This window comes from Phoenix dactylifera, chromosome 2 (assembly GCF_051530095.1).
Source record: "Phoenix dactylifera cultivar Ajwa chromosome 2, Ajwa_hap1_PhDact_Kaust_v1.1, whole genome shotgun sequence".
NCBI classification, from domain to species: Eukaryota; Viridiplantae; Streptophyta; class Magnoliopsida; order Arecales; family Arecaceae; genus Phoenix; species Phoenix dactylifera.
The window spans coordinates 810516-820514 of NC_143191.1; the positions used below are offsets into that span (position 1 = coordinate 810516).

The window sequence follows — 9999 nt, forward strand, 5'->3', positions numbered from 1 at the left end:
TAAAAGCTTCCGAGTCCCTGCAAGGGCTCAGAAAGAACGCCTGATGCGACGGAGAGCGATTTTGTCTTCCTCTCCTCCTCCTCCTCCGTTCGAGCGACCGATCCTGGATGGAAGTCCTTTGATATGGTGAGATTCTCTTCTTCTTGTACGATGCATTTAACCTCGATTTTTACCAAATTCGTCCAAGAATCCTCGATTTCTCGTTCTTTGTAGTGTTCTTGATCCGATCTGCCTGTGTCTGATTTTGGAATTCTTCTGTGGTTCTGTCGATCTTTGTTCTTTGTTTCTATTTGCGTTTGATATAATCTGTGGGGATTTAGAGTTCTTTTGTATATCTGTCGACCTTTTTTCCTTTCTTTTTGTTATTCTTGCGCTGTACCATCTTGATTCGAGACGGTACTATGCTTTCTTGATTACTCGTCGTAATTAATTACTGTAATGCAAGTAGGATTCTCTTAAGTTTCTCTACGGACCTAAACCTCATTGTGGTGTTGGGGTTTATTCTCTCAACCTCATAGTCTTGTTTGGTTTTTATAAATCCTTTTCTACGTGTTCTTTGCCTTTTCTTGTCCCCATGTTTTCTCTTTTTTAATTGGCAGGAAGCATGAATGTTTGTGAGTTTTAGTTAACTTCATCAAAGTTAGAAATAATTCTTTGGCAGTTCGTTGTTTATTTGTGAACAGCTGATGTATGGAGGAGTCTTTATTTTTCTTTTTTTCCAATTATCTTTTCAACAGTATTATATAACACTTTTACTTGGTATGTTCTTCAGTCTTCGATTTGTCAAGAAATCTGTGGTCTCTTTCCCTTCTTGTGTTGCTCTAAATGGATTTCTTTAAATTGCTCACTTGTCTATATATTTTCGTGTGTCTTGGGGTGATGTTACATGCTATGTGATACTTCGCTTCCTAAGTTTCTTTTTGTTTAATCATCTTATAATGCTAATAGGGCTCCGATACTAGCTTAAGATTATTAGGTTATTATTCTTCCCATCTTTTTCTTGCTGATTGCAAGACATGCATCACTATTCTTTTTTGGTTTTTCTTTTTAAATTTTTTCTCCTGTTTCAGGTTCATCTGCAGCCAGACCCATTTCTGAATGAGCTTACAAGCATGTATGAGCGGAGCAAAGAGAAGGGCTCTGTCTGGGTCACCCTCAAGTGTTGTGAGTGTTCTTTTCCCATTCATATATTTGTGATGGGTTTTATATTTTTATTTTGGCCCTTATTAAGTTTTTGCTTGTCTGATATATTAGCATCTATGAAAAGCAAGGGAAAGCATAAGAAAATGGAGACTGAAGGAGTACAGATTCCTTATTCGTGCTACTGATGGCAAAAAAAACCATCACCACTTCGGTAGGTTGCAGCTAATTAATTTTCTTGTCATATTTTCACCTCTTTTTTTAATACAATTTCTGATACCAGATTGTGGGATGCTTTTGCTTACATATTCGTTTTTGTTGTTTATCTGCTTCTATATGGTCATTTTATTGGACAAAGCAACTTATGTAGGCTCTCTATGATCAGACCATTCTTTTATCTTTTATTAATTTTTCATGCTTGATAATAACTTCCATCTTTTTTGCTTCTATTGATTGGTTTCTTAAAAATTTATAGTCCTGAGAGAATGTGATTATGTCATAATCTCTTTTCTGCCAATCATGCAACATCACTGTTGTAACGGTACAAATAAATTTCATCAACAACCACCCTCATCACTTTTTCTAGTTTTAGATGGTTATTCTATAGCAAATTAATGATTTTCAGGAAGTGTGTGGTTTTGGAGGATGATTTAATGTGATGTGGAGGAACAATGTCTTGGAAGGATTTCCAAAATTACAGTTTAAATCAGGATATCAGCTGTGGTGGGAAGTCTTGTGGAAAGTTTAATTTAAATCTGATGTAAGTACAATCTGGTATGTAAGAAGGACTAGGAGACCATATATTAAGATTCCTTGACAAAATTAGATGCCTCCAAGTACATTTAAATTATATGAAGACAATATATTAAGACCATATTTAGTTCCCAACACCAATGCAATAATATGAACAAACAAACCAGATCCCTTGACAATTAATGGGAACGTCATGTCTTTGTCTGCCTGGAACTTGGATGTATATTCTTTCCAGTCCTTGCCTACAAAAGGAAGAGATCTTTGTAATATTTCTATATTAGAATTTTCATGGCTTTTAACTTCCTAAATTATTTGTTAAATCATTCTCTACTCTGATTATGAAGTGACCTTCATTTGCTAGAAGAGAGAACTCATATGTTGTAAAGGCCAATCAAACCTTGAATTGCGTGCAAACCATGTAAAGCCATGGTATCGATGTTGCTCAGGCTGCATGATTCATAACGGCTTGCTGCTACATTCTGCCATTCCATAATAAGGGATTGGATAAATTCGTCTATGAGGTATAATGGTTGTGTATCTTATGGAAAGCTATCTTAGATGTTGTCCTTCAAGATTAAATTATATCATGATAACAACCACCAAAATAGTCTCTAGGAAACACCTATTAAGGCTTCTATGCATAACAGAAATAACATGAACTAGCAAGATGAACCTAAAAAATGCAAACATGAACAAGTATGAACAACAAAATCATATTGTGAGAATATACATTGTACAGGTAGAATTTTAAATTAGCCTATATGGAAAAAACCATATCAGTTTCATAAATCAGATAACAAGAACAACAAAAGCATGCGAACAGTACATTGTTCCCACACATTGACAAGCATGGACAAAAATGAACAGATATCATAAAATTTCATGTCACATGAATGTATTACAAGATAATAACAATTTTAGATTATAATAATGAGAACTTATGATCACCTGGATATTTAACCTAAAGTATCTGCACCCAATGCTTAGGTATTGAAATGATTGGCACTTAGACACACACCTACAGCCAACGCATAAACCTGAGACCTTGTAACATAGATGAGAGCACAAAACTATATTGACAATCATTTTCAGAATTTTTGAAGAAAAGATATCTTTTCAGATTTAAAAAAAAAAATCAAACAAGTATGGATTGTTACCATAAAAAAAAAATATAACTTTTACAGAAAACTCACACATTAACAGATCAATTGGAAAAATTTGAGATTCTTAAACAATATTTGTCTTTGAATGAGATCACAAGGTCATGAACATAGATCATGGCACAAGATCATCATAGGGAGATCGCATGATCGTAATCAGAGATCATTGCATCAGTTTTTTCCATAAAGATGTATGGCTGCTAAAGAACCACAAAGAAAAAGAGGGGTGGGTTTGGATTTGTGCTAGGCTCTGGCTGTGCAATAGCAAGCCCTTCTGAGCAACACTACCAGATTAGGGATAGAGAAGGACATTGAATTAGCACTTGGGCTAGGGTCTGGCCTGCTGCTTGGAAGACCCTGCAGACGCGATTGTGAGAGACAGGAGAGGGAGAAAGAGATAGAGAAGGGGACAAGGGGGTGCTCAGGCTTCCACTGATTGCTGGACAGGCCTTATAGTCAGCACTGCTGAAACCAAGGGAGGGGTTGTCTAGTTTCCTAAGGTCTGGCTGAACAGCCATTTTACTTGCTGGACTTGCAGAAGAGGGAAGAAAGGGAGAGGGAGATGGGCGGATGGAAAAGGAACACCTTAAGTTTGTTGGAGAAAAGGAGTGAACTTAGGTAACGAAGGGGAGATCATCGAAAACAAAAACATAGTCATTGAAGAATCGAAAATGAGGTTTTGTAGCTCAAATCCCAAACAAGCACATGATAATTGTCGTAAAGGTCAGTTGGTGTTCACATGTCTCTTGAATGAGCATGTCAACAATGTGGCACCTCGACCATTTATCCTCATGCCAACACATGATCCCATGAATTCCAACCCCATCAAATGCCCTTCATTTGTTTTGTTAAGTGAATTTCCCATATCAACAACCATTTGTCTGTCGTATGCTAGTCTAAAGTGGAATGCTTATGTACTTTTTTGAGTGGGGGTGGGGGTTTTTGGGACATTTTTAGATGTACAAAGCACGGATGATGTGTTGTATTAATGTTGCTATGTTGCTTCTTGTTCTTCTATTCTTCCTCTCTTATTTTTCTCATGTTGTCGTTTCTTCACATTTAAGGGAGGCCTCAGCCTCTCTCTCTCCCTCCCTCTCTCCCTTCCTCTTCTTCTTCCCCTCCCCCCTCTCCCTCTCTCGTGTCCGGGTTCTAGTATGCCGCAGTTCGGTATGGTACATATTGGTACCGTATCAAATCGGTCGTTGTCCAGTATGACTCTCAGTACCAGTTCAGCGAACCTGCTTGTGAGTATAGACTGCATCATCAATTGTAACCACCGATGCCTTTTCAAGTATGGTTATTTTTTTAATTTAAGAAAGCTAAGTTTTCGCCCAATGGAAACCTTTATAATATATGGGAAGATGTTTTTGTGTTAATTTACTTTTATGTGAGACTGTTCTTAAGTGACAAGGTCAATATACACAAATACTTTATAATTAAGGTGTGAGTATTTTTGCTTTAAGTGAGAAATTCAGAATCATAAGTGTTTATAATGTCCAGCACTTGCCCAAACAAAGGAAAAAAGGTGATATCAAGGGTTTAAATCTTGAAATTGGCCTAATTTATATTTTTTATGGGATGATACAAAATTGGGATAGGATGGACCAAAAGTCGTTAGCAATAAGAATAAAAGGCAAAATTAAAAAATTGTGTCATGATTTGTCTTGATTGGCCCTTACATTCGAAATGTCATGATTTGTCTCTATTGGCATGATTCATGTTACTTTTAAGTTGTCTAGAAGTAAAGCAAGCATATAAGGGCGTATACATATTATGAATATGACTATTTGACTATTATTTGCTATGTCTAAGAAACTCAATTGAGGTTTGATCAAGCAGATTTAATTTTATTATACACTTATCCGACCAAATCTATGGTTTAATTAATTCTTTATTTGGGAGCTAGCCAATTCAAAAGATAAAATTTGGGCATGGATCAGGTTGGAGACTGGATCAAAAAACTTCTATCGTATATCTTTTACATGCATGTTTAGTTTATAGCATTAGGTTGATCTAATGAGATATTGAATGTCTAGTTCCTTATATATGATGTAAACTTAGTAGCTATCTTTAAAGACTTGGAACTGTGGTTAGTCACTGTGAGTGCCTATCTAATTATAAGTTGTATTTTATAGATATTTTCCTGTTATGTATGGATGGAGTCTAGTTGTATACATCTGAAAACTGAATCAAACTTGTATATAATAAGGCAAAACAGGAAAACACCCATGTTTTTTTTTTGTTTATTTTGTTAGGTCAATCAACTAAAACATGTTTGTCTCACCCAGATTTTTTATATAATAGAGACCACTATTCTCTTTGAAAAGATGGATAAAGGATATGGAGATTGATTTTTAGGTTTCCTGCTCTATATGTAAGATACTATTATTCTTATCTTTTATATCCAGGAAAATGAAAATTTCCTGTTTAGGTCAGTGCAGAAAGATAATTCTCACATGATTTGAGATATCTGGTTGTAAAATGTTGATTATACTCCCTTTCCAAGTTACTTACCTCTTTCTCAGCCTTGAGTTGTTTCATGAGCTTCTGTGAAACTTGGTGAACCTTCTGCTAGGATGATATTTGGCAAAGGCTTTGCCCCTGTATTGGACACCCGAACAGCATGGCTCTCTGGTGGCTTTTGCAAGGCATTTGAGGAATTTTGGCATGTCATGATAATCAAATCTTTCATTTCCAAATATAGGAGACTGGAAAGACATGAAAGAAAACATACTACGATATTTTGACAGTTCCGACCGATTAGAGAAGCAATACATGATCTTCTTGTGCATCATACTGTGTTCCAGAAGTGTATTAGTTATAGTTGAAAGGAAAGATCCCATCTAAGTTTCTTTTTTCTTTTTTATGAAAAAAATTCTTCAGTTACATAGCTTGCTGATTGTTGCTACAGTTGTGATTTTGGAGTCTGCCATCATCATGTTGACTATCTGGCAATTGCATCATCAGGAGCATAATACCATTAACTGCAGTCTGGTTTTGATATCAGGGTGATGTATAGTAGTATAGTGGGCTTGGAGGATAAATTTCATTGGCCTCATTAGATTTCAGGACATAACTTTGTTGACCTCCTTGAACCTTTAGGTTAGAAGCAGTGGGTTCAGAAGGTCAGCATTTTTTTCCCTGAAATTATTTGACATTTCTTTATAATTTTTTCTTTCAAAACCGTTGTCTTTCATTAATGTTTCACTTGTAGAATAGTCTTAATATTAGTAGTTTTTTTTTAGATAGTTAAAAATTGGAATGCATGCAGGAAAAGTATATCTTAAAAAATGTTCAAGTAACGGTTGATTGCATGTGTTTCTGCTTTTTTGAAATGCATGATCTAGCTCTCTGCGAAGGATCACGAGAAATTCCAAACTTCTTATGCAACGGTCCTTAAAAGCTCATATGAATGCATTGAAGAAGAGGGAAATAAGGGACAAGAAAAGGACTGCTGAGGTCGAACAGAAGCCAGGATCATGAAAGAAGCCGGTATCGCCAAAGAAGCCAAAACCTGCAAAACCCCCACTTTGAGCCACACTTCTCATTCTTCTGTTATTCTTCTGTTAGTTTTGATTGACAGCAGACCTTACCTGTTTGAAATCCTTGTATTTTTTACTGGATGAAAATCTCAGAAATGCTCATTAATTGGATTTTCTTGCTGTTTTGCATCGACATATGAAGTAAACTGCGAATATTGGATTTTCTTGCTGTTTTGCATGGGCATGAGGTAAACTGTGAATATTGGATAGAGGGGAGAAGTATACCTTCTTTTCTGAAGAATTGCATGTTGCCTTGTTTGATTGGAGTTTGGCTGAAAAAATCTGATACACTGACAGGATTTTTCTGCAAATAGCATCTAATTCCTTTGTGTCTTCATCCCAATTTCCAGGTGAATACAATTTGGAATACTGCTCTGGTTGAATGCTATGTCATCACTATTTTATTGCCTGCACATTTTTGTAGGTTGTGAGCAAATGCTGCGGATCCGACCATAGAGATCCCAATTTTACACTAATTTTTATTACTTACGCCTTATCTCACAACCAATTCTACACTAACTTTTGTTACCTAACCCAACCTTACCTGGGAACGCCCCTAAATCCAAATTTGATCCGACCATAGATGGAGATGCCGGTTCATATTTTAAGTGGATTTCATCTTTCTTGTAGATAGAGAGGAAACGACCGAGAGGGAGCGAGAGTGCTGGTGGTGGGAGGGAGCCGGGTACATGGCTTATTAGCACCTCCTATAGTTTGTCTCAAGAACGAACCAAGTTTGAACAAGCTCCGGTAGACAGGTGACGGGACCGGTTCATAGCATGAAGTTTCAGCTGGAGGTCAGGTGACATTCTCTTCTTTCTAATACGAAACCCCCCTCTCCCTCCCCTCCCCATTTTTCGGCTTTTAGGAGGGAAATGGTAGACCTTCCAAAACGAAGAGAATAATCATCGCAAATAAAAAACAATCCGTAATTACAGCTATCTCTATCACTTCTCATATCCCTCGTCTAGTTTAATTATAGTTTGTCATCGTTCAAACCATGTAGAGAGCTTTGACTAAGTGGCAAGTTTTGTTGTTGCTCGCTGATCCCTCTTCTGTTTTTGGGCTGCAGCAGCTTCTCCAATCTATTCATGGCGTTCTTTGAGTGCATGCTACTCTAGATGCTATGGATGAACCAAATTTTTTCTCAGCTAGCGTTTGGCATATCCCCCATGCATTTAACAAGAGGTATGCATGACTACGATCCTTTATATTTTTTACTATTTATTAAATTGGCAAATGTGTTTTAACTTTTCAGGTGTGCTCCTTTGCTTCCCCTTTTTTAAAGTATTTGGAGAGGCAGCGGGAATGGGTGGGACGTGCAAAAGAGAAATGTTTCGGTCTAGTAGTAGTGGGCATACTTATTTAAAAAAGCGCAGGTCTAGCCTATTATGCTCTTTTACCATTAAAATCTCAACCCAAGTGCCCAACCCAACAAATGAATGGTTCTGATTTTGCCCTATATCATAGACCGTGAGGCCAGAAGCTGATTAAAAATAGATGTTAAGAAGACTGGGCAGTGAAGCAGAAATAAGTGTTTCCTACCGTGGCAGGATTACTCGACGGCAGACCTTTGGATTTATCTCCAAAGGTTCATGCAAATCTGTTTGCAGGCCCATGCATAAAGGATCATTCGAAGCATGATTCTCAAAGCACCAATTTTTTACGTAACATTAAAATGAATAAGAATATCTATAAACTAATACCCGGCAATTCATTATAAATGCGGGGCAAAATGTTATTTCCTAGTATTTTTTTCAGAAAAGTTGGATTCTATGATTTTTTTGTAGCTTTGACAAGTTTTTTTTAATAAGTAATTTTTGTTGGCCTTGCAAAACAAAAAGTCTGGACTCTGCTAGCCTTTTGTAGGAATTCCGACCATTAATATCTTCAATCATATGTATAACACGTGTCAAATACTCATGTTATATAATAAAAAAACAAAAAAATGTCCAGGAACTGGCAGTAGCAGCTAAACTTTATGTCAACCACTCAAGCTGATAAAGTAATTTTCTGTATCAGTTGGTTTGTTGGTATGAACACCAGATTTTGTTATTATAGTTGGAGGAGTGAAAACATGTTCTCTGCTGTTGTGGTTGTGGCGTTTAATTTTTTAATGATTGATTCAAAGATTAGATGAAAATATTTTCTCGTCTCGAAACCTATGATCCTTCGACCTATAGACCATAGGCCTTGGCTTAATAGAGAATGTTTTCCACAGGGATGTTTTGCATTAGAATATTAATTTAAATGCATATCAAGTCCATGCATTAACAAAGTAAATTTAAGAAGCCGTGTGAACCTCATGACCCCGCGATCCTTCCATCCCACCACCCAATACAATACCTTTTTTTGATCCGTGCATCCCGTAATATTTCCAATTAAAAACGCCCAAGGTCCATGAAATATTCTCTGTCTACATGTGATGAATATCTTGAATTCATCCTTAACATCATGATGTTCAGGAAAAGAGGAAGATAGAAAAACAACGCTATTCCCCCTCTGTCCCGCTCTCTGAAAAAAAAATGGAAATAAAAAAAAAAGATCTACTTCTATAGGGGAAAAGTCCTGGTTGTAAGGAATCACCTATGAAGTAAAAAAATCAAATTGTTATGGGTCTGGGCTAGCTAATGGCCAGGGCCTTTTGGGCTAGGACCGGACGGCAGCATCTCCATCCATATCGCCATGGTCGCTGTCGCCTTCTCATACATGCTCGGGTAGGCCAGATGGCTGGCTCCATCGAAAGAGTCTGGTGCAGGCCTTGCCGCATCAATAGTAGGCATGCTTGTTATTGCAATCATCATGACGACAACAAGAAGCAAGAGTGCACGGCTCCTTGGGGAATACATCGCTCGCTTCGGCGAATGGAAGTTGGAAGGAGAGGAGGTTTTAGGAGGAGAAATGGTGGTCAGAAGAAGTTGTTTGTAATAAGGGGGTGGTTCTCTTGAGAACTTCGGGCGGGTGGCTGGCTGGCTGGCTGGCTGCCAAGGAGAGTTTTGGGAATGTTGTAGGAGGTGGTGGTGGTGGTGGTGGAGTGCTCAGAAGTTGGTTGCATGGATGAGTATTTATAAGGGGGTGGGTCGTGGTGTTTCATTAGTTAGTCTGGCAAAAGTGTGGACCAAGTACTTTGAAATGGTCAGACATGAGGAAAACAAGTGGGTGGCTCGGTGTTTTGCGTCCTTGGTATGTTTGTCACGGTTCAGCATTTTGGTGGGTGATGCCCCTGTTATTATATTGCTGAAGGGGGGAGAGGGCTAGACGTATTTGGGTCAATTTGGTAAATAGGATGGCAGGTCTCGTAATATATTTTCATTCGCGGTGTTGAACTTTTGAACCGATTGCGGCAAGTGGCGTTTGCATTGAATTGTACGGGAGGAAAAAAAGAGATTTATGACTAATTTCTC

General features: G+C 37.6%; 1 non-coding gene across 1 annotated transcript; it reads left to right on the forward strand.

The window, feature by feature from the left end:
• Positions 1-9: 9 nt before the first annotated feature.
• On the forward strand, positions 10-6758 carry LOC103706028 (uncharacterized). Its single transcript, XR_015974853.1, has 4 exons — positions 10-126; positions 1071-1164; positions 1255-1354; positions 6401-6758. It is a non-coding gene; the product is annotated as an uncharacterized LOC103706028 (transcript).
• Positions 6759-9999: the final 3241 nt, after the last annotated feature.